Source organism: Rousettus aegyptiacus, unplaced genomic scaffold (assembly GCF_014176215.1).
Source record: "Rousettus aegyptiacus isolate mRouAeg1 unplaced genomic scaffold, mRouAeg1.p scaffold_m13_p_4, whole genome shotgun sequence".
Lineage (NCBI taxonomy): Eukaryota > Metazoa > Chordata > Mammalia > Chiroptera > Pteropodidae > Rousettus > Rousettus aegyptiacus.
In genome coordinates this window covers 68,098,724-68,124,134 of record NW_023416307.1, presented here as the reverse complement: position 1 = coordinate 68,124,134, position 25,411 = coordinate 68,098,724, and the positions used below count along the sequence as shown (strand labels likewise).

General features: G+C 32.0%; 1 pseudogene; it reads left to right on the top strand.

The window, feature by feature from the left end:
- The first annotated feature begins 3,217 nt into the window (after positions 1–3,217).
- Positions 3,218–23,002, top strand: LOC118601722 (annotated as a pseudogene).
- Positions 23,003–25,411: the final 2,409 nt, after the last annotated feature.

Genomic DNA, 25,411 nt, shown 5'->3' with positions numbered 1-25,411 from the left:
AATGTCACCATTAGAAATAATAGATATTTTATATTAGTTATAGATTGTTGCACATAGCTAAATAATTTGCATTTATTATTACTTAGAAAGGTATGATAATTATTATAACCGCATTGTTATATATTAATAAAGAAACACATCTACTGCTATAGCAAGTTCCTGTTAATAATATATTGATAGTTGCATTTCAACATAATTTTTTTTTCTTTTGTGATCATGTAATTTATTTTAGGCATTTGAGAGAGCGCCTCGTCTTTCAATAGATTGCCAATAGTCAGTGACACACAATAGGTTAAGAACTTCTGATTCATTGTTAACAGAAGTATATTCATCAGAAGCTAAGAAAGTCATGGACAAACAAAACTTCAGCACAGATAAAATATCAGTAACTTTCAGAAAATAACAAAGAGAAAATTCTGAACTGACAATCCCCTCTTTTGCAACACAAGAAAACTAAGGATAGGTGACATTATGCCAATTAACAAGTCTTCATATACAAATATTTCAGTCACATAGCAAAATATGCTGGAACAGTGTCGGTTTGGCAGGCTTCTCAAATTAGATCGAGAGGTAGAAAGATCACCAGGCATAATTGTGTTCTAGCTCCTATCACAAAGTTGCTATTTGAGTTTGCTAATACCTAAACTTTTAGAATTTATTTCTTCAGTTATGTAATGAGTAAATTGGACACTTCACCTCTTTCAGATATAAAATTCTACTCCATATGTCAATGGTCCTTTGATTAAAATGATTTTTTTGACTCCCAGTGAAAGCAGATATATTACTGAAAGGGCTTTGGAGTGGGATTTTATTGTATTAACTCTTCCCATTCAAAATGTTCAGACTGCCCACTTATTCACTATGAGTTAAAATTAATTAGATATTAACTAAGGTCACGTGTTTCAAAAACCAGGTAGGTATGTCTTAAAATATTCCAACTCTTCATTAGCTGTTCATGCAGGTTTTCCCCCAAGAGCAGCATATCATATAAGAATTTTAGTCTCTCAGTCAGTACAAGTTGGCAGGGCAGTTACTTTAATCACTTGAAAATTTCACATGTTGCTTGAAAAAGATAGTTTCAAAATCTTTCTAAATTTATAAGTAAAATGCTTTTTCTCTTGAATGAATTTTCAGAGAGTAACTTAAACATATCTATTTTATCTCAGTCTTTCCCCCCATTTCTTCTTGGTAAGGCAATGGTATTCACATTTTAATCTTGAAAACATGACAAATTAAGAGTAACATCTTTAAATTTTTTAAGAAACATTTCAGCTCTTGAAAAGTTTTGCATATCATGTAGTTTCCTTATGAAACTCCCTATTAACTTACTTTTCCGATTAGCCTATTTAGTTAGAATTTTATGAAGAAAGGTTTGAGGTTTTAGATTTTTTAAACAAATTAATATAACAGTCTGCCTATAGAATCCAAGCTTATCGATTTTTTCTATAAAGTATTAAGAATAAAAAGAGATAAGATTAAGTGGATTTTTTTTTTAAAGGACTGTCTAGTTTCTTCAGCTAAACCTCCTACAATTCTTCATATCAAATGAATTAAGTTGTGTGTGGAGTAGGTGTTGGGGTGAATTAGAGTCATTTTATAGCATAGTGAGTGGGTGACTTTACCATGAGGCATTTCCATTCCTGTGGCCTTGTTGTCTTGAATAATGCTATTAAAATTAAAAAGCCTCCCAAAAGCCTAGTAATGAAATAATAAACAAACAAGGACAAGTATTTCTTGCCGATGACAGGCAGTTGTTTATAAGTATGCCTTAATTCACAAATTGCTTTCACTTAATTAGTTTAATGTTTGCAAAACACTTCCAGGATGAAAGGAATGAAAGGCATTATATAAATGTTAGAACTTTTAATAGATTCGATTCTCTCAGAGGCTAAGAGCTCACCAGCTGTCAGTCTTCCTAGATGAAGACAGGAGCAATCAATCACCCTCTAGAATTTCTCCAGGGCACCAGAAAGGACCTTTTGATATTATGGCACCTGAGGTCTTTGAGAGTTTTAAGAACTAACTTTTTCTTGCTTTGCATTTTACAAATTTCCAGGGAGCCTCTTTGAATGGAGGAAAGGATATGTCTAAATCATAAGGAAGATAAATAAATTGGAGGGGTGGGCATTGATTACTACTCTTTTTCCCTTTTGGATAAGACCTGGGGAGCTGGGGTGTGTCCTTTCTTCCCCTTTTTTCTACATTAGGGCTACTAGAGTAGAAACAAGTGCCTGAGGGAGAGCAAAAATGATTCCTTTTGATGTGTCTCTCAGTGGCAGTCTTAGTATCTGAGACAGCTAATTAAATAACAAAGGACTTAATTTGGATTTAAGCATTGATACCTGAACTGCTCTTCCTTTTAGGCATTCTTTTAAAAGTAAAACTGATCATCACTGCAATAAAAATTCCAAATATCTTTTTCTTCAGCTACGCAAGTGAGCAGATGCAAGCTAGCATAATGAGTTGATTTTCAACATAATCAAAATCTAGAGATGCTATCTTAGAAGACTTAAGGCGTCACTACGATTCTAAAAGTTAAATACCTGTCTTCTAAAATGGTATGTGTTTTAACTCTACCATAGGAGATTCTTGTAGAATATTAAAAATTAATATTTCAATCAGAAAAATCTTAACTGGTGAGTAGCAAATTTGGAAGTACGTTTTTAATTTATAATCTCCCCAAATAAAAGCTGTATATTTTTAAGTTACCACATACTAGTTCTCATTGTTAAAACATTCTATAAAGGAGATTTAAATATAAGGGTTTTTTAAATTTCTATTTATAAAAATTAGGAAAAAATGGAAAAAATCTTTTAAAAAATCTCTGATGATTCTCTATTATATATTTGGAAAGTTTTTATGAGCTGTTGGAAACTAAAAAGCATTTTTTTATGCTTTTTTTATGCTGGGATGTTTGTATTCTTTTTTAAAAAAAATAAGGATTGTAAAGTACCACAAATGTTGGTTGTTAAGAGTAGGATCTGGAATGGGAATATCAAATAATGAATTCAAGTACAACTGACTAGTTAAGTACTATTGTGAAAATTACCTAACCACTGTGTACCTTGATGTCTTTACCTGTGAAACATGAATAATTATAAATACTCTCTATTAGGTTGATGTTAAGTTTAAAGAAATAATATCTATCAGGCACTTAGTTCAATGCCTAGTAGAGAGTGACCAGTTAACAAATGTTAGTCACTATTCTTTGTAGGAAATGCAGCAGAGTGCACTGAGGAAGAACATGGAGGCTTCATTCAGACCTCACAGGTATGAACACCAGCTCTAGCATTTACTAACCATGTGATCTTGGGCAAGTTATTAAAACTTTATATATGTCCATCTTCCTATTTGTAAAAAAAAAAAAAAAAAAAATAGAACTCATTTTTGTTGTTGTTGTTGTAAGGATTAAATAGGTTAATATATGCCCTTTTAAAAGTATCTGGCATTTGTCAAGCAGTATGTTGGCGTTAGCTAGTAAAATTTTAAGTAATCTATTAACCTATACAAATTGGCAATTATATGTAGTTTCAGGGGTGTCTTGGTTTCAATGTTGTAAAACCATTTGGATTCTTTCACTGACTTAGGAAAAACTGGAATTTACCAGGTTTGATAAGAAATTAATGAGTTTCATTACATAAATGCTAAGTTCAGTTCTTTTTGAGTCGCCCAAATGATGACACCCAAATAAGCATTTGTATATACAGGTTGCAAGCTAAGACAAGTAGTCTGAACTAAATTTAGACAACTTGTCTAAATGTGGTGGTGGTGGTGTGGTGGTGTAAAGGTGGTCACTGGGATACAGTTGAAAACTGAAACCACAGTCATGGGTGTCACTCTAGACTAGAAAGCCAATAAAGGAGAAAGTAGATCCACATAATTTGCAGATAATGGAAAGAATATCTAGAAATGCATAAATATTGAATTAATATGTTGTCAAGAGGATTCCAGAAGTTATATATGTACAGCATTGTACCCGTTGCACTGAAACTTTATATGTGATGATTGTTGGTGATGTGAACAAATTATCACATGCATATTAATCCTGAGGCAAGGACATTAATCATTTCCAGTGCATGATTCTTATTTTCCTATACATTTTTATATATTTAATTCATTCTTTTCTTTCTTCTTTAACAACTTTCCCCTCACAAACTCTCACATAATACTTGCAGTTTGTATCTCTCAGTTGTTCTTCCCACATGTCATCTAGTGCTTAAAACTTGTTGTGGAAACAGAGGTCCTTGGAATAGTCCTTCCCCTTCCTTTTCACACTTCTGTACCTTGAGGTACTCTACACTATTCTACTCCACTCAAGGTACTCCACTCTATTCATTAGGTTTTATTTGTTTATTTACAATTTTGCTATCCATTTCTGAGTCAGGGCAGAGCTAAGAACTACAGTCTTCATATCTATATTAATATTGTAAGAAGGATAATGAAGAGAAGGAGGCAAGGAGGGATGAGAAACAGGATTAAGGTTTCATATCTGCCGTGTGATAGAATTTTGTGTACTGTCATTTTTGTAAGATAGATGTACCAGAGAGTTATGACTAGGTAGTGGATAGGCCATACTTTCTGAATAAAATTATTTAAATGTATTCTAGTAATTCCATATTTTGTCAATGAAAAGCCCTTTTCTTTCTCCCTTCCTCCTTTATTTTGTCTCCCTTCCCTTTAATGAGTGTTAATCACTTTTATAGATTCCCTTGTGGTTCCTCTGCAATTACCAGGTTATATCATATATCATATCCTCCTTCTCTCTTGTTAAACTCACCATTTGACCTTCAGTACCAAATATTCTACATGCCAATTTTCTACTTGCAAATGATTATTATTTCTGCAGCCCTTTTCTTGTACATGCAGGTGAAAGTCATGAATTTGCATGGAATCTTTCAATTTTTTGCCCAATCTGCATCTCAAATAACATGGTCAAATAATCCTGTTCAATGAATATTTCTAACTCTTCCTTATTCCGAATTGAGTTGTTTTCTTGGAACTAGTCATGAATACGTAGGTTCCAATTTCAAGGCAATGTCAGCATAGCCAGTTGCACATCATTTGTGCTCCCATATCACAATTATTTGTGTTCAGGTCTCTCATTTAAAAAGTTGTAAAGTCCTTGAGATAAGGCACTATGCTTTATTGGTATTTTTATTTCCATTGTTTTGCACTATGTCAAACTCTTATTAAACGCTGAATGAGAAACACTGAATTAAACATTGAATAGGAAATTTCCAGTGGTGTAAGAGAAGGGGCAGTAATAGACTAGAACATTCTTGTATATACAGATAAAGGTTCATTAAATGGTCAGGCAGAGCCAGAACAAACAACTATAATGAGTCATTACTGTTCTAATTGTTCCAGTGTATCTAGACAAATACCTATGCTTAAAAAAAAAAAAAAAAAAACACATTAAGAAAATCCACACACTATGTACAGAAAAGCTGTATTTGTCTATTATAACCAGATGGCCTAAATGAAAAAAGTCTCTTCTGACTCCATCAACACTGCAAATGAGTCTTTCTTGCAATTATGAGTAAGAAAGCTTATTTATTTTATTATTATTTGTTTTATAACTAATAACAGGCTCTTTGAGGCTGCACACAAGGATGACAATAGCAAAGGAAGCAATCATGAAAAAATATAGCCTATACACAATACTACTATCTTTATCATGAATTAAGAGTAATTGCAATAAATTGTTATTGCCTTCAAAATCAAGGCTTTGTTCCAGTGTTCCAGAAGAAAGAGCAGATTTATCAAATAATTTATACTTTGCAATGAAAGGCAATCATTAGCAATTTGATTAAGCCACTTAAACTTATTTAATAGTCAGAAAACTTAAAGTCTTTCAGAGATTTTCTAGTTAATAGAATTAACCTATAGTGTAATTAGACGTGTCTGAATTAAAGTCCTTTTTGCAATGAAATACCTGCAATAGAAGTAGTCTCCAGGGATAAAGAGATCAACATTCACATTAGAGACAAATTTGTTTTTAGAACCTAATTTACTCTTTTGGTCTTTCATCCCTGAAGGATTCTACAGATGAATAGATTTGGAGGTTGTCCCTTCTCATCAACTATTTTGCCTTTATTTTTTTTAATTTCAAGGAATATTGGCTTTCATCATAATTTTCCAATCTGAACTTTAAATAACAAAATGTTCTGTCTTGTCTCTTTCCTGCTGCTATAAGGAAATGTGGAGATGGTACGAACAAACACAGTACAATCTCTCTAACTAGCCTGAAAACCGACAAGGACATTTTTAAAGAAATCAATGAAATCACTGTAGCCATTCATACTGGAGTTTCTGAATGTGATCTAAATATCTGCTCCCACACTTCATTTCTTTTAGGCAATCTTCCTAAGTGCAGACGACTCTGAGATATGTTTCAACATCACCATGTCTATGAAGAACTAAGAACAAAAGTGTACTCATTTACATGTTCCTGATATTTATGCAAAAACAAATAGGTATACATATATTTTTTGTGTTCTTTTTTCTGTTTTACATTAATTTATAGGTTTTCCAATAAATTCCTCATGTCGTCACTTCTTCAAACTTCTTTTCTATACTGTGTTGTGCTCTCTGTGAAGGATGAGCACCATATCAATGGATGAAACTAAATCTCCTTTATTTGTTATTTTAGGCAGCATAAGCCATGTATTTTCTTCTTTGAAAATCTTTCAAACCCATGTTCCAGCTTCTGTTTGGCCTCAGAGATCCATATATGGTTTTATTTATACAGTAACATACACTATACATCAGAGTTATAATTTGAGGTTTACATTTTGTTATAAAACAGTTATGTTATTATTAGCTAATTTCTGAACTACTTTGCATCCTCCTGGTCACCCACAACATAAGTATACATGACTTCTAGGCATTGTAAGCAAACAAACGAAAACTGCACACTACCTAAAGCTCACTAGAATGGAGAATGGTAATGTTATTCACTGTTCCTCTTAAAAAACTTTGTAGCTAATCAAGACGTAATATCATCTTCTTCAGGGCTTCTGGATTTCCTTGTTTATACAATTTCTCTTGTTCTGTTTTGTGTTGTATTTATCAGTTTTAGATATATGTCATAGTCTACAGCAAATTTATAATTCCACACAGGAATTTGTTATGCATGTTTTGTACCTTCATGATGATAATTTAATATTTGAGCTTCACAATTTATGTTGTGCAGATCAAGTAAAATTAATCCTATAAAGATGTTGTAAATCATAACTGGCTGTGCAATTGCAATGTAGTCCAACATCTATTGAATACATTTTGAATACATTTTTCAAAAGTATATACATAAAGATAATTAATATGTATTCAGTTTTAGAACATGCTAGAAGTTATATATTAACTCATTTAATCCTCAGAAACTAATCAAGTATCTTCATTTGCTGATGAAGAAAATGCAGTTTCAAGAGATTAGGTAAATGCTAAAGTCTACAGTTTAGATATCTGTACTTTATTCACTCCCAAATCTATTGAAGCTAATATTAATGTTATTTCTTGTAATGTGCATTACTTATATGTTAGGATTAATGTGTGAGTAAACCAATATATAACATGAAAATTTTAACTTTTTAAAATCAAGCATTATATGATATAAATTACTTTCTCTATGAAACCAAAGGAATATAAAGAACTCATTCAACTCAACAACAAAATAACGGTTCACTTAAAAAAAAAGGGCAGAAGACCTGAACAGATATTTCTCCAAAGAGAAAAAAACAGACAGCCAATAGACATATGAAAAGATGTGCAAGATCACTATTTATCAGAGAAATGCGTATTAAAACCACAAGGAGAAATCACTTCACACCTGCCTGAATGGCTAGCATCAATAAATCAAAAAACAAGTGTTATCAATGATTTGGAGAAAAGGGAACCCTCATACATTCAGAAACAGTTCTCAAAGAGGCAGTAGAATAATGGGAATGGAGTCTGCAACAGTGGGTATGCAGCAGTGAAAACGAAAGTCACTGTCCCTACTTTCAGGGAGTTGTAAGAATGGAGAAAGAAGACTTAGGGAGCCTAATCTAATCCAGAGGGTGGAAGGTGATCAGAGATTGCCAGAGAAACGTACCATCTATGCTGAGATTGAAACTAGAAAGGGAATCTGAAGCAATATTCTAATTAGAGGAAACATCATATGAGAAGGCACAGGATGAGCATGTTTAGGTCAAGCCACTGACAGTAGTCATAGTTCCATTGCACCGAGTCACCATAATACCAAGTATAACCAGATATGTGGAGGCAGAAAAGAAATAGGCAGAGGCAAGAATACGAAAGAAGTTTACAGGGTGAAACTGAGGCTTTCATTCCTGGAAAAACAAAAATAACCTTAACTCTACCTAAAAAAAGATCTTCAACCTTTCCCTTACTCCTGCCTTGCATAGGGCCAAGAATTTTGAAACTGAAAGTTAGACATAGTTTGAATTATTAATGGCATCTTTGGGCAGCTAAACTAGTACAGGCAACTGCTTATGTCCATTCTCCATATTTATGGGGGAAAGCGCTTTTAATTTAAACAATTTATTTATTAGTTAATAGTTTACTAAATAAAGCTATTTTTGTCATTGTTGTTGTTTGCTTAAAGCTGAAGCCATTCCTAATCAACATAGGGAAGAAAGAGAAAGGCTGATGATAACACTTTTCCCACAGGAGAAACCTGACTAAAATTTTGTTTTGAATATCAGTGATTTTGGAATACCTAACTTGATGTTCAGAGTCCTGTGGATGTAATTTAGGGAATTTCTCAGGGATTGAGGGGAGACAGAGCTGAAAAGTCCATGAAATTCCCACACATAGCCTCACTTTAAACACAGTAGCCTGGCTGCTTTTAAGTGTTGTTATTTCCAATAAGAACAATGTTCTATTTCTAAAATATTTGAAAAATGACTAATGCGAATCACAATCTTCAGAGTTATATATATAGCTATTTAAGTTATTAACCATATTGATTTTTTTGAATTAAAATTTACTTTACATTTCCCTGTCAGAAACTTCTACCTATTCTTGGATTAAAAGGTTAGGTGACAGCAGTAATTTGACCTAATTGTAGATATAACATTATTTATAGCATTTATGAGACTTAGCAGCAGTAAGGTGAGAAAGTTTTGGTAATTTTCCAGAGAAGCATTATTGAAATAAATAAAAAGAATAGATTGATACTTTAAGATATGTAAAACTTTGTTTTGTTCTCCATGATTTAGTTATAGTTTTGCAGATTACATTCTTGGTAGAAAATAACTTGTAAATTAAAGTTAGAACCTGATAGTTAAAATAGTGATGGATATTGAAGAGATCTAGAACAAAAGGTTCAACTTTTAAAATTTTACTAGCATTAAATAATAAATTTTTTCATAAACATTTGTATGAAAATATATGAATTTGGGGATTAATGTTAAATATTGCCTTTTTTTTTTTCCTGGACAAAGCTATCTCTCATTCTTTTTATTTAAAAAATAATATAAGCTTAGAAGATGCTCATTTATTTTTTTCTATATTTCAATATATTTTAAGGATTTAGATAAAAATGAATATAAAATATAATGTAGAAAATATTTTAATGTTGTAATTGACTTTAAAAATATGTGCAGTTAGCACATCTGCTTTACACACAGAAGGTCCTAGGTTCATGCCCCAGTAGAACCACAGTCCATGATCTACTGCCATGCCACCATGAACAAGCCCAATGTCTGATATTGGAAGCTAAACACGGTCGGACCTGGTTAGTACTTGGATGGGAGACCACCTAGGAAGACCAGGTGCTGTAGGCATAAATAATAAATAATTTTAAAAAATACATGCAAAGAAATTAGCATATGTTGAGACCTCAGAAATCATAAAAATGTGATTAAGTATTCAGACAATGGGTGGTAAGCCTTTGAGAATGTCTAGTTGTGTTCATAGGGAGGTAATCTTCATGATCAAATACAATGTTGGTTGTTTTAGTAATAAACTTTTTTTTTTTAAAGTAGTTTGGGATTAAGACTAACATTGAACAGAAAATACAGAGTTTCCATATATACCCCTGGCTCACACATGCACCATCAACATTTCTTATTATAGTGGTACACTTGCAATTGATGAATCTACATTGGCACGTCATCATTAACTTATATCCATGGTTTACATTAGAGTTCATTTTTGATATTGTACATTTTATGGATTTTGACAAGTAAATATCGATGAGTATCTGATATTATATTATCATATAGAGTATACAATGGAGTTTTCAACACAGATCAGTGGCAAAAGAGACAAAAAATTGATTTTTGGTTGCCAAGGGTGGGAGCAGGACATAAAGAGGTCCCCTGTCTCTAAAATTTTCTTCTTGTGGACATTTCATGTTAATGGAATTATACAACATATGGTCTTTATTTTTGTTTGTCCTCTTCCATTTAGCATGCATAATGTCATTAAGGCATATCAATGTCATAGCACATTTCTGTAACTTCATTCCTTTCTGTGGATAAATAATATTTCATTATAGTCATGTATCACATATTGCTTGCTCATTCATCAATTGATGAGCATTTGGGTTGTTTTTTCACTACTTAGTTATTATGAATATTGCTGCTGTGAACATTCATGTACTAGTTTTTATAAACATATGTTTTCAATTCTCTTGGCTATATATTTGGGAGTGAATTCCTGGGTTATATATTAAGGCAATGTTTAATTATTTCAGGAACTGTCAAACTGTTTTTCTCAAGCAGTTGCAAAATTTTACATCCCCTCCAGCAATGTATGATATCTCAACATCCTCACCAACGCTTGATGTCCATCTTTTTAAAAGTCATCATATGGTCATCATAAGTGTGAAGTAATATCTCATTGTGATTTTTATTTCATTTCCATAATTCAAATAATGTTAAGAACCTTTTTATGTTTTTATTGGTCATTTGAATATCTTATTGAGAGAAGTGTCTATTTGAATAGTTTGCCCATTTTTAAAATTATTTTGTATCTTTTCTTGTTGAGTTGCAGGAGTTCTTTATATATTCTGAATGCAAGTCCCTTATCAGAGATCTGATTCACAAATAATTTATCCTGTTCTGTGAGCTGCCATTTAAATTTCTGAATTTTGTCCTTTGAATCACAAAAGTTTTTAATTTTATGAAGTCAGTTTCTTTTTTTCCTTTTTTTTTCAATTTTACTTTTTCTAGAATGCCATATAATTGGAATCGCATAGTATGTAGCCTTTTCAAATTAACTTATTTCACTTATTAATATGTATTTAATGTCCTTCCTTGTCTTTTCGTGACTTAATAACTCACTTCTTTTTACCTCTGAATAATATTCCATTATAAGGAAGTACCAGGTTTTTTATCCATTTACCTACTAATGGACAGCTCTTGTTTTTTTGTAAGTTTGGGCGATTATGAACAAAGTTTTTAGAAACGTCATGTACAAGTTTTTTTGTGGACATACGTTTTCAACTCCTTGAGTAAATACCAGAGGTACAATTTCTGGATCATATGGTAAGAGTATGTTTAGTTTTGTAAGAAACAGCTAAACTTTCTTCCAAAGTGACTGCCATTTTGCCTTCCCACTAGCAATAAATGATAATGCTTATTGCTCCACATTTTTTGCAAGTATTTGGTGTTAGTGTTCCAGATTTTGTCCAATCTAATTGGAATATAGTGGTATCTCATTGTTGCTTTAATTTGCATTTCCCTGACGACATATGACTCAAGGACTTCTTTTCGTATGCTTATTTGCCATCTGTATATCCTTTTAGACAAAGCCTCTTTTAAAGCCTTTTGCCCCCCTTTTTTTAAGTGAGTTGCTTGTTTTCTTATTATTGAGTTTTAAGTGTTCTTTGTATATTTTGTGTAACAATTTTTTATCAGATGTGTCTTTTGTAAATATTTTCTCCCAATCTTTGGCTTGTCTTCTAATTCTTTTAGTGTTGTCTTTCACAGAAAAGTTTTCTTGTTTTTTATTTTAATGAAGTCTACCTTCAATTAACATTAATTAATTCTAGTTATTGTATAGATTGTGTCTTTGGTGTTGTTATTTTTAAAAAGATGTAACTATACACAAGGTTATCTAAATTTTCTCCTATATTATCTCCTAGGAGTTTTATAAGTTTACATTTTACATTTAGGTCTATGATCCATTTAGAGAAAATTTTTGTGACAAGCGTAAGTTTGCGTCTATATTCATGTTGATTTTATTGCATGTAGATATTTAATTGTTCCAGCACCATTTATTGAAGAGATTATCTTTCCTCCATTGTATAGCTTTTGCCACTATTTTTGGGATCTCTATTCTGTTTTTTTAATCTATTGTCTATTTTTTCACCAATATGACATTGTCTTGGTTACTTTAGCTTTATAGTAAGTCTTTATAGTAAGTCTTGAAGTTGGGTTGCTTCAGTTCCCTGACTTTATTATTTTCCAACAATATTGATCTTTTTAAAGAACCATCTTTTGGTTTTATTGATTTTCTCTATTAATTTCCTATTTTCAATTTTATTGATTTCTGCTCCAGTTCTTATTATTTCTTTTTTTCTTTTCTTTTCTTTTTTTTTTTTTTTTGGCTTACTTTGGATCTTCTTTTCTAGTTTCCTAAGGTAAAAATTTAAATAATTGATTTTAGATTTTTTAAAAATATATGCATTCAATGTTATAAGTTTTCCTCTAAATTTTCCTTTTGTTGCATCCAGATTTTGATGTCATGTCTTTGTTTTCATCTACTTCAAAATATATTTTAATTTCTCTTGAGATATTTCTTACCCATGTGTTATTTCATAGTGTGTTATTTAATCTCCATGTATTCTGGGATTTTTCTGTTAACTCACTTGTGTTGATTTCTAGTTTAATTCCATTGTGGTCTGAGAGCAGACAGTATGTGATTTCTATTCTTTTAAATTATTAAGGTATGTTTTGCAGCCCAAGATGTGGTCTATCTTGGGGGATGTTTAATGTGAGCTTAAGATAAATGTGCATTCTGCTGTTGTTAAATAAAGTAGTCTATAGGTATCCATTACATTCAGTTGATTGATGGTGTTGTTGAGGTCAGTTATGTCCTTACTGTTTTATACCTCCTGGATATGTCCATTTCTGAGAGAGGAGCATTGAAGTCTCCAACTATGAGAGCAGTTTCATCTCTTTCTTCTTGCAGTTCTATCTGTTTTTGCTTCATGTTTGTAGTTTGTCACTTTGTCGTTATGCGCATACATAAAAATATGTCTCCTTGGAGAATTTACCCCTTTATAATTATTTAAAGCCCTCTTGTTAGCCCTAATAATTTTCCTTTAAAGTCTAATCTGTCTGAAATTAATGAATTTAGTCCTACTTTCTTTTGATTAGTGTTTGCTTTACATATTTTTCTCCATCCATTTACTTTTAATCTATATTTATCTTTATATTTAGAGTTCATTTCTTGCAGACAGCATATATCTGGGTCATGTGTTTTAATCAATATTCTCTTAATTCATGCCTTTAGACCATTGACATTCAAAGCTATTATTAATACAGTTGGATTAATATCTACATTACCAGTTATTATATTCTATTTGTGTCCCTTGTTCTGAGTTTCTATTTTTGTTTTCCACTTTCTTTCCTTTTTTGTGGTTTTAATCAAACATTTTATATAATTCTATTTTCTCCTTTTTCTTAGTACATTAATTGTACTTATTTTAATTTTTTTGTCATTACCCCAGATTTTACAATCTACATATACAGTGACTCTAACTCTACTTTTAAATAACACTGTATCGCTTCACTATAATGAAGTAAACCTAATTTCTTTCTCCCATCTCCTGTATCATTGATGTCATTGATTTCACTTACATATAAGCATACATAAGTGTGTGTGTGTGTGTGTATGATAAATACATAGTATACATGATCAAATACAATTTTATCGTTTTGAACAAGCTGTTAACTATTATATCATTTAAGAATAAAAACATAAATGTTCTATTTTACCTTTATTTATTCCTTCTTCTTTGTTCTTCCTTTCTTTATGTAGATCTAAATTTCTGACCTATATATTTTCTTTCTCTAAAAAACAAACCTGCGTTTAATATTTCTTGCAAGATTGGTCTACTTGTAACAAATTTTCTCATTTTTTGTTTGAGAACATCTTTGTTCTTCATCACATTTGAAGGATAATTTCACAGCTTACAGAATTTTGGGTCGTTTTCTTTTTTCTCTCTCTCAACACTAAATATTTTACTTCACTCTCTTCTTGCTTGAATAGTTTCTAAGAGGTTGGATGTGATTTTTGTTATTTATTCCTCCATAGGTGAGATGGTTTTTCTTTATCCTTGATTTTCTATATCTTCAGTTTTCTGTGGTTTGGAAATGATATGCCTAGGTATTATGTATTTATTTTTATTGTTTTTTGTTTATCCTGATTGGTTTGTCTGAGCTTCCTTTTTCTATGAGTTTTTACAATACTCTTTAACCTAAATTAACTAACAATCCTGGGAAAGAAAATATAAGACTTATTTAAAATATGAAAATATTGAGATACACGGAGAACAAATGACCTATGCTTTATCAAAGTTTATGTAATTGGCATAGGGAGCAGCACTAAGGTGATTCCTAAAGAGGTCTGATTCTGATCTTTTAGGGTAATGCAGAATTTGGAGGTGGAGACAATTATCAGGCTGCCTGTTTTGTTCTGTGTTGTTCAGCCTGACTCATCTCTATACTGATGTCCATAAACCATTTTCTTGTCAAAGCCCCATAATGGTCCTGGGGACAAATTTATTAAAACATTGAACTTAATACCTGGTGCATGGCTGGTATTTGAAATATATTTGGTGACTGAATAAGTAGATGAATAAATGTATTGACTTTCATTCTCATTCTTCTATGCCTTTATTTACTGACCTCTACTCAAAATCTATATCTATTATTTCCTACATCCCTCTAATTCAGAAAGTTTAATCTAAATTATTTTGTTTTTACTTATACAGAATATTTCAAAAGCTCTATCACTCACATTTTTATTTTCTTAGCTCACACCAAATGATAAAAATATGTCTGTCTTGTAACCACTAGACAATGAGCACCTTAAATACAATTATTATTATTATTATTTATTATTATCAATTTTTGTATTACAGAGTTTGAAATATAAAAGCTGTGCAATAACTCTTTTCAATAGATGAAAGTTAAAAACGTTTGTTGAAATTATCAGCTCTATTTTACAAAGTTCATATCTAGTGTATTTGGTTCACATATTAATAAATGAATATATAACACTTATCTTAGTTCATACTGATATAACAAAGTATTTTAGACTGAATGGTTTACAAACAATAGAAATTTATTTCTCAAAGCTCTGGAGGCTGGAAGTTCAAGACTAGGATGCCAAAATTGTTGTGTTCTGGTCAGAACCCTGTTTCCAGTTGCAGACTGTTGACCTCTCATTGAATATTCATGGCAGAGAGCAGAGAGAGGAAGTAAGTTCTCTTATGACTCTTATACAGGTACTAATCTCATGATAAGGGCTCCATCCTTATGACTTCATCTAATTCTAATTACCTATTGAAGGCTCCACCTCTTGATGGTATTACATTCATGAGTAAAGTTTTAACATATGAATTTTTGCGGGGACACAAACATATATATAGTTTTGTTATGGACTTTTGTTATGGACTGTATATATATTTATATATAATATTTTGCATTTCATGTATATATCATAATTATGGTTTTATTAATATTTGTAGCAATTAAATATCATCTATACACAGTTTTGCTATTAATGATGAGATGGAATACAGGCATAAAAATATCAAAATAATTTATATAAACACAATCTAAAAAGCACAAATATATTGTTTTTACTAAAAGTTTTCAAATTTACTTGGATATTTTAAACCTTTATTTAGTTCCATATATTTGAGAGCACTTCATCAGTAATCACTTCAAATGCTTTAAGTACAATAATTAATTAGCTATTTCACATGAAATGCCTCAGTAAATAAGCTTTGCTCTTCCTCTTTTATAAATTAAGAACCGTATCTCTAAGTGGGTTAAGTTCTTACAACATCTTATTTTTTTAATGGTGAGGGTATATTTTAAAATACTTTTCTAATAATTCCTATATTACATACATCATTTCAAAGGAAAGGTATTAATACCAGTGGATAAGGGATAAATAGGTACAATGTTTAACTTAACAATCATATATTAAAAGCCTAGTTCTCTACTACTTAATTTTCTTCTATGTAACTCTGCCTATGTAATTTTACCCATTTCCACATTTTCCTATATGCATAAATAATACCTTTTATTAAATTAGATATATAAACTGAAGCTGATTTCTTGCTCTGGGCTTTAGTTTATTTGTCATATAAACATACACTTTTAGGGAGTTGTTATATTGACTAAATGAATACAAAGGCCTTAGCATTATGTTGGACAGATGTTGGATATACTCCAGTGGTTGAATTTCTTCACCTAAATTTTTTTTCAGCATTTTCATATCTATTCACAATTATACTGTTCTAGAATAGACACAGTAGTGTACCAGTAGCTTGAATAAACTTAATAATGAAAAGCTAACTGGTGTAATAGAGGTCTTTTGGCTAAAAGCTTGAACCTCAAACCACAGTTGTACATTTAACTAAAACTCATGACCAACTTCTACTCTTTCATGTATTTCTTCTTTTGTGAGAATGCGTGTATAAATTGTTCTTTCCTCAAGTATCTAAGTACAACCCCAATTCTCTGTGTCTAAGCAGATATAATTACTGCGTCTTTTACAAAACAAAAAGTTTCAAGTGACATAGTATGAACTTTCTCCTCTTCAACTTGAGGTTTCTATCATTGCATCCTTCTTATTTATGCACAGTTATGTTCTAGGCTATTGAGTCCATTTTTGTCTCTTCTCCAGATGGATAGAAAAAAAAAAACAAACATTCGTTTGAATTGTCAATATAAGCCACAAAAAGTCCTCTGATGAGAAATAAAGATTCTATTGTACCAATCAAGAATATGGAATATATATATGATAGATAAGAGTAAAGGGGGCTAAATATATGATGACAGGAGATTTAACATATTATTGAATTGTATACTTGAAACCTATGTAATTTTTTTTAACAAATGTCACCTCAATAAATTTAATAAAAAATATAGAATGGGACAGAAAAAAGTAGGGATTTTATCTATAGTTATTTAGTGTGTAATTGAAAACAAAGTTTTAATATATTCTGCTTAGTAATTTTGCTCACAATAACATACAGTGACATTATAACTTGGCTGGATCTTTTGTTTATGATTTTACCTAGGTAGGACAGATTTCTGGCTGAGGTCTGAAATATAAATTAAAGTTTGCTATGGTTAATCTGATAAATGTTCCACAGAGTTGGCCCAATCTCTTGTGTGTTTATCATGTGCTTAGAAAGAAAAGCAACCTTCTCAATGGTGTATGTATTTGTACCATGGAAGTCATTACTATATTTAAAGGAAATAATTGAAAATATTTCCAAAATTTAATCACATGTAAAAATTGTTTTAAAGCTTATATTTAGAAAGTACAGTTTAGATAAATCATTCATTTCATAGGGTACATACTGTAGAAAATAAATGCAAATTGGCCAGCAACAATTTGGGCATGACCAGACTCAAAAATGAAACAAACTAATAGGTTCACCTGCCAGCAGTGTTTCAATTCTGACTAACAGATGATCATTTGGCACCTTAGAACATGGGAATGATTGACTCTACATGACCAACATTTCACACATCCTAAGCTGGTACAGGTAGAGGTGGGTAATTACTTCAGCCACCCTAGGGGAAAAGAGGGAGCAGGTGTTAGGCTGCCAGCACAGCTCCGAGTTTCAACTCATTTTAAATATAAATGTAGCTAGTGGTAAGAGCCAAGAAATTCAGGTCAGTTGAGGTTTTTGCCATCTCAATTTGAGGGATCATAATTGAGTTTTTGCCTCTCTGACCTGATTCTTTCTAATGCATTTCCCATATTGGTAACGTTAAAATTTTACTTTTCCCTAACCTCTTCGTGTTTTTGTAGAGTCACTGAGTATAGAACTCATATGCTGTTCCGTAATAGTAACAACTGACAAATTTGTCTTTTGGGAGATTTACTGTGTCATCTTGCCTGACAGAACAGCTTATCACAGAAAGGATAGATCTGTCTATTTGTTTCATGGAGTTCTTTATTCTTTGTTATAGCTGTAGAAAGACTGGAGGAGGGAAGGTGCAGCAAGCGAGCGATTACAAAGGGAAGTGATTTAAAAAGAAGAAGAAATTAAAATGATGGAAACCTAATGATTGTTTTTTTCTCTTTAAAAAAACTAGTTAGGAAAATTAATAGTCAGATATTAAATATGACTAATCATGATTTATTACTCAAAATGACCTACCGTGTCTCGTTTTCTCATTAGCTTTCTTCTCTTGCTCATACTACTGATATGTGTTTGCACATTGTACATTCCTTTAAAGATGCTTCATTTTTCAAGTACATTTCTTGCTAACTGAGGCTTGTCTTCTTAAAGGTCAGATCTGAACAGCGAAAGGTGTTTGTTAAATTTCCTATTTAGCAATTCTTGGTGGAAAAAAATGCTCTCTTAAAAGTATTACATGTTTTCCTGTTTTTGTAACCAGAGACTACTGAACACAATTCCCCTTTTCTAATGGCATAGAGACACAAATATGAGCACTTTTCCTTTCGTAAACAATTGTCCCTATTTATCCTCAGGGACTATTTAGGAATCCAGAACTGTTTGACCTATAATAACTAGATGTGCTTTACAAAGTTCTTTGTGTTTCACAGATATTTACTTTCTCAGTTCAATTTCAGGAGGTAAGTTTTCACTTCTTGCAACTGCTTAAAAACTACTCCTTTCTGCGCCCACTAATTTGCCCCCTTAAATGTGCCTTGGCCCTAGGAAAAAAGATAATTTTCTTTGTAGAATTGTGTGCAAAATTCTTTTTGAAAATATCATTTAAGAGTTAACCACAAAAACATTTGTACGTTATTTTATTGCTAAGAGGAAATTTTTTGTTTCTTTCTGGATTTTAGTCATATTCTAGATAGTCAAGGTTGTTGAGAGTCAAGCCTTAAAAAATGAGATATCAATTGTTTTTTTTTTCTATTTGTGTTTTCATTGCATTCCTTTTTTATATAAGTATATTTAATTTGATATCATTTCTTGCTTAAACTCTTCCTCATTCTATGATTTAAAATTGATATTTTATCTTCCAACTCCCAGAGTTCTAATCTCTTATACTGGCTGGATGACATAACATTAATTTTTTGCATGAATTTATTCTGCTTCAGTGGTATAAGTTTCCCTTAGCATTATTTTATGCATACATAGATCGTATTATGATTAAATCGATCATAGATTTTGTTTTTCTTTACATATTTATTTAACTTACACTAAATAAAACTTAAATGGCCTAATTCGCTTTTCACACATAATTTACAACTTACAAATTTGAATTTATAACTTTCGATTTCTGTGACTATTTTTGGCACACAGTTACCAAACAGGAGAGAAGATTTCTATAATAAGAAAATAATAAAATTTAAAGAGATAGCAAGAAATTCCAATACATGAAATTTCTAATATTACATATCACTGTCAATATATTGACATGCAGGAAATGTTTTCAGAAATTTGTCATTGCATAGTAGCCTACCACAGGTATTTGGGTCACATTGACTTTAATCTCAGTCTTGCCTCTGTTACTTATAAATTGTGTAATCTTGAGAACGTCAATCAATTCTCTGAGGGTCCATTTATTCCTTCATAAAATCGTTGTAGTATTTACAGCCATACTTCATTTTATTATGCTTTACTTTTTTGCACTTTGAAGATATTGTGGGGTTTTATAAAATAAATTAATGATTTGTGGCAACTCTGCATTAAACAAGTCTGTCGGCACCATTTTCCCAATAGCATTTTGCTTACTTTATGTCTGTGTAATTATTGTAATTCTTGAAATATTTCAAACTTTTTCATTATTAGTATATTTTTTTACAGCGATCTATGATCGGTGATCTTTTTATTTTACTACTGTTATTGTTTTGGGGTGCCATGAACCATGCCCATATGACAATAAACTTAATCGATCAATGTTGTGTATGTTCTGACTAGTCCACTGACCAGCTGTTAGCCCATCTTTCATCCTCTTCTTGGGTCTCCCTATTTCCTGAGATACCACAATATTGACATTAGGCTATTTAATAATCCTACAATTACCTCTAAATGTTCAAGTGAAAGGAAGAGGTGCATGTCTCTCACTTAAAATCAAAAGCCAGAAATGATTAAGTTTAGTGAGAAAGGCATGTCAAAAGCTGAGCTGGGCAGAAGCTAGGCCGCTTGTGCCAAATAGCCAATATGTGAACACACACACACAAAGTTCTTGAAAGAAATAAAAAATGTTACTCCAATGAATATGGGAATGATAAGAAAGCAAAAAAAAAAAAAAAAAAAAAAAAAAAGCCTTATTGCTGACATGGAGAAAGCTTTAGTGGTCTGGGTGAATCAAACCATCCACAACATTTCCTGAAGCCAAAGCCTAATCCAGAGCAAGGCCCTAATTCTCTTCAATTCTATGAAGAGATGAGGATGCTCTAAAAGAAAGTTTGAATCAGAGGTTGGTTCGTGAGGTTTAAGGAAAGAAGTCATTCCTGTAACATGAAATTGCAAGATGAAATAGCAAATTCTGATGTAGAAGTTGTAGCCAGTTATTCAGAAGATCTTGCTAAAATAATTAATAAAGGTGACTACGCTAAGCAACAGATTTTCAATGCAGAAGAAATAGCCTCATGTTGGAAGAAGATGACATCTAAGACTTTCATAGCTAGAAAAGAAAAGTCAATATTTAGCTTCAAAGGACACACTGACAATTTTGTCAGGGGCTAATGCAGCTGTTGACTTTAAGTTAAAACCAATACTCATTTCTCATTCTGAAAATCCAAGGACCCTTAAGAATTATGCTAAATCTGCTCTACCTGTGCTCTACAAATGGAAAAGCAAAGCCTGGATGACAACATGGTTTACTGAATATTTTAAGCCCACTGTTGAGACCTACTATTCAGAAAAAAAAATTATTTCAAAATATTAATGCTCATTGATAATGCACCTGGTCACCTAGAGCTCTAATGGAGATGTACAATGAGATTAATCCTGTTTTCAAACAGGCTTACAGAACATCCATTCTCCAGCCCATGGGTCAAAGAGTAATTTCAGTTCTCAAGTCCTACTTTTAAGAAATACATTGTATAAGGCTATAGCTGCCATAAGAGAATGAGTCCTCTGATGGGTCTGTGTAAAGTAAATTGAAGACCTATTGAAAGAATTTACCATTTTAAATGTCATTAAGAAGTTTGTGATTCATGGGAAAAGGTCAAAATGTTAACATTAACAAGAGCTTGGAAGAAGTTGATTCTAATCCTTGCGAATGATTTTGAGAGGATCAAGACTCCATTGGGGGAAGTAACTGCAGTTGTGGTGGAAATAACAAGAGCACAAAAATGAGAACTGGAGCCTACAGATGTAAGTGAATTCATATAATCCCATGATAAAACTTTGACTGCCGAGGAGATGAGCAAAAAAATGTGTTTTCTTGAGATGGAATCTACTCCTGATGAAGATGCTGTGAAGATTGTTTAAATGAAAACAAAGGATATAGAATAGTATATAAACTTAGTTGATAAAGCAACAGAAGATTTGAGAGGATTGACTCTAAATTTGAGAAAAGTTCTGTGGGCAAAATGCTATCAAAGAGTATTGCAAGCTACAGAGAAATAATTCATTAAAGGAAGAGGCAATCGGTGGAACAGAGTTCATTGCTTTTATTTTAGGAAATTGTCATAGCCACCCCAACCTTCATCAACCACCACCCTGATAATTCAGCGGCCATCAGCACCATAGCAAGACATTTTACCAGCAAAAGGAATATGACTTGCTAAAGGCTCAGATGATGGTTTGTATTTCTCAGCAGTAAAGTATTTTTTAAATTTAGGTATGTACATTGCTTTCTTAGACATAATGCTATTGTACACTTACTAGAATCAGTATAGTGTAAACGTAATTTCTATATGCACTGAGAAACCAAAGAATTCATGTGACTGGCTTTATTGTGATAGCCTGGAACCAAATCACAGTATCTCTGAGATATACTTGTACTTTGGAGAGTGAGGTATTATATACAAATACCTAGCAACATGCTGAATAAATGGTAGATATTTAATGGATTATATTTTCATTATTTGACTATTTTAGGTTTTCTCTATTATTTAAACACTGTTTATATATTTTGTTCTCAATGGATTTGGAAAAGTGAGCTTAACATTTCCTACAATAAACCTTTAATGTCTATTAATCAAACTTGAGGTATACTTATGAATCTTCTTCAGTTATGATTATTTCTCCACTTTTCATTTTTATCATCAGTCTCTTTTCAAAATAGCCCTTAGGATATCACAAACAAAATCAGGTGTACTTGTGAAATTTGAAGCAGAGTACTTACTAGATGTATAAATCTAGGTGCTTCTAAAATCTTACATGTAAATGAAAATAACAAATACCTACCTTTTAAAAGTTGTAACTATTAAATAAGTTAAGGTATGTGGAAGTCATAACACAAAGTCTCCCAAATAGAGTACATTCACAAATAATATCCTTCTTCTTGCCAGTATGCACTAGGGCTCTGAAGCAAGCATCACACAAAACAGCCACTAAAAGGTCCCTGTTGTGATGACTCTCTAATTCCTCTGATTTGTCTAGGGACATTCTGACCTACGATTTTGCAAGTTTTATCTTTTTTTCCCCTGAAGTTTTTATCCTAATACTTTAAACTGGCTCAAGTCATTGCATTCCCTTTATAGTTGTGATTTCTACTTCTCTCCTAATTATGTTATTTTTTTACAGTTTTTGTTAAATGACTTGTCTTGTCCAGTCCAGGATTACCCATGCTCGACACAGCCTAACCGCTCACAAAATTTTTCAAGTGCGGACTGCCCAGCAGTGATGAGCATTTAGAATACATCCTCACTTTCTCCAATTCAATGGCTATATTTTTGGAGCCAGTACTCATCTAGATGAGATACTTTTAAGTGGGCTTACCAGAATTTAGTCACAGAACTTTGGTGGAAATAATGACTAGTCTAGAAATTGTCACATAAGGAATGGTAGTAAGAAATAAAAATTGCTTTTTACATTAAATAAAAAAAATTAGAGAGGATATCAGTACTTTTTTAAGGTATCTGGTGGGCTATTATATGAAAACAACAAAGAAAACTTTTATTTTAATACCAGAAAATGGGATTAAATCACATAAAGAAAAGGAAAGGACTACATATTTTTTTAAAAAGCACAATATAAAAAAAAAAATAGAAATGTAATAAAGAACTCCTTGTTACTAAAAATATGAAGCAGAAGAACACCACTTCTTTCTTCTCAGGCTACACCAAATGGAGGTAAGTTGTAGAGAAAATATAAAGAGAATTAATGGTAAAAGTAAATTATTAGGATAATAGGCAATTTAGGTGCACTCAGTGCTAACATTCTTCAATACTAGTTGACTTTTTTTTTTGACATAGGACACAAAGAAAGAGTTTTTCTAATAAAATAGTATATGGACCCCATATGTAATATAGAGAGATTTTATTAAAAAGTAGTTAATAAACAATAGTTATGTATGAATGTAATGGTAGACTATGTAGAGGATACGTATAGTATGAGACTCTTGAACAAGCAATAGGTGACAATTATAACCACTTTTTTTTTAGGTTGTGTAAAAAATTTTAGAAGATCCTTCTGAGAAATTAAAAGAGAGTCTATTCAGATTTGATTTGATGATTCGCAAATCAGGAAATGTAGCCATCAACATGAACTGAAAACAGTTTCTCAGTTTGGGGACTAGGTCAAGGCTTTTAAATGAGAAATTTGCAAAGAGTGGCTCTCTAAAGAGATGGGATGCTAGGGGAAACAAGACCACAAATTTACATTATTCATTTTCTGATTGGTGGGGCAACAGAACCTTTCAAGGTCAGCTGACTTAGTGGTCAGCAAGTGGTGATATAAGAACAATGAGCAATAGATGATTAATCCTGGTTTTTGTCCAGGCTTGCAACACAAATACATTGTGGTCAAACAGTTACAGTACAGGGAATGTTACCTATCAATAGAATAAAGAGTATGGCTTAGCAAACAGCATGAATAGCATAGGAGGGCTATCTGCACTGTGGGTGGTTTTGAAGCCCAAAGGAGATTTGGGCTCGTAAGCAGCCTCAGAGTCCAAACTGTAAAATATCTAAATGTTAGGTCATGAATTATGATATCGAAGTTCTTATAAGTCCTCAGTTGGGATAATAAAGGCCCACCCTTAGAAGCAAATTTTATATTCATTATCATTATGTCTATGTATTTTGCAACAGATGAGTTTAGATATTTAGCTATGGCCTTCAGCTTGTGCTTACTCCAACTGTGACTAATGAAGGAAAGCAATATATAATAATTGACATGCTACAGCTTCAGAAATAATTCCAGAAAATACACCTTGTAGGAAAACATACCTGTTTGTAAACCATTTTCTATTAATAGTACTAATAAATGATAGTCAAAACCCACATGTAAACAATTACACATAAATTACTTGGAGGATATTTTTGTGATGTATTATTTTTTAATTCAGTATTTCTACAAACCTTATATACAAAATCATGGGCATTATTATATTTTATAAGCTAGGAACTGACACCTCTTGGAAATTGAACGAGCATGGCATTATAACTCAAATATGAAAGTCTGGGAGAGGCCAGAATTTAGAAGTACATCTAGAAAGTTTTCTAATGAGACTGCTGCAGAAAAGGCTTTGGATGACAGCCTAGTGGGGACTGGGTGGGGAGGGGAGTTTTAAGTTATTCTGATCAGCTTGAGGTCTGTTGATGTGACTTGTACGACACTGTTCAAGAAAATGTCAACCACATCATCTTTATTTTAAAGGCTTAGGGATGTCATGGGTTATTAAAAAGGAGATTGTTCATACAAATTAGTCCCAATGAGGTACAAGCAGTTGTCAGCTCTGTTAGTGACACATGGACTGTCTCCAAGTTGTTACTATAGGAGATTCTGGTGAGATACAGAGACACTTTCAATCTATCTTCTACCTACCTATCTATCTATCTATCATCTATCTATCTATCTATCTATCTATCTATCTATCTATCTACCTACCTACCTATGTATCTATGTATCTATGTATGTATGTATCTATCTATCTATCTATCATCTATCTATCTATCTATCTATCTATCTATCTATGTATCTATCTATCTTTCTATCTACTTATCTATCTATCTATCATCTATCTATCATCTACCTAATCTATGTATCATCTTTCCATCCAGCTAGCTAGTTACCCATATAGCTCGGTGATGTCTTGGATGG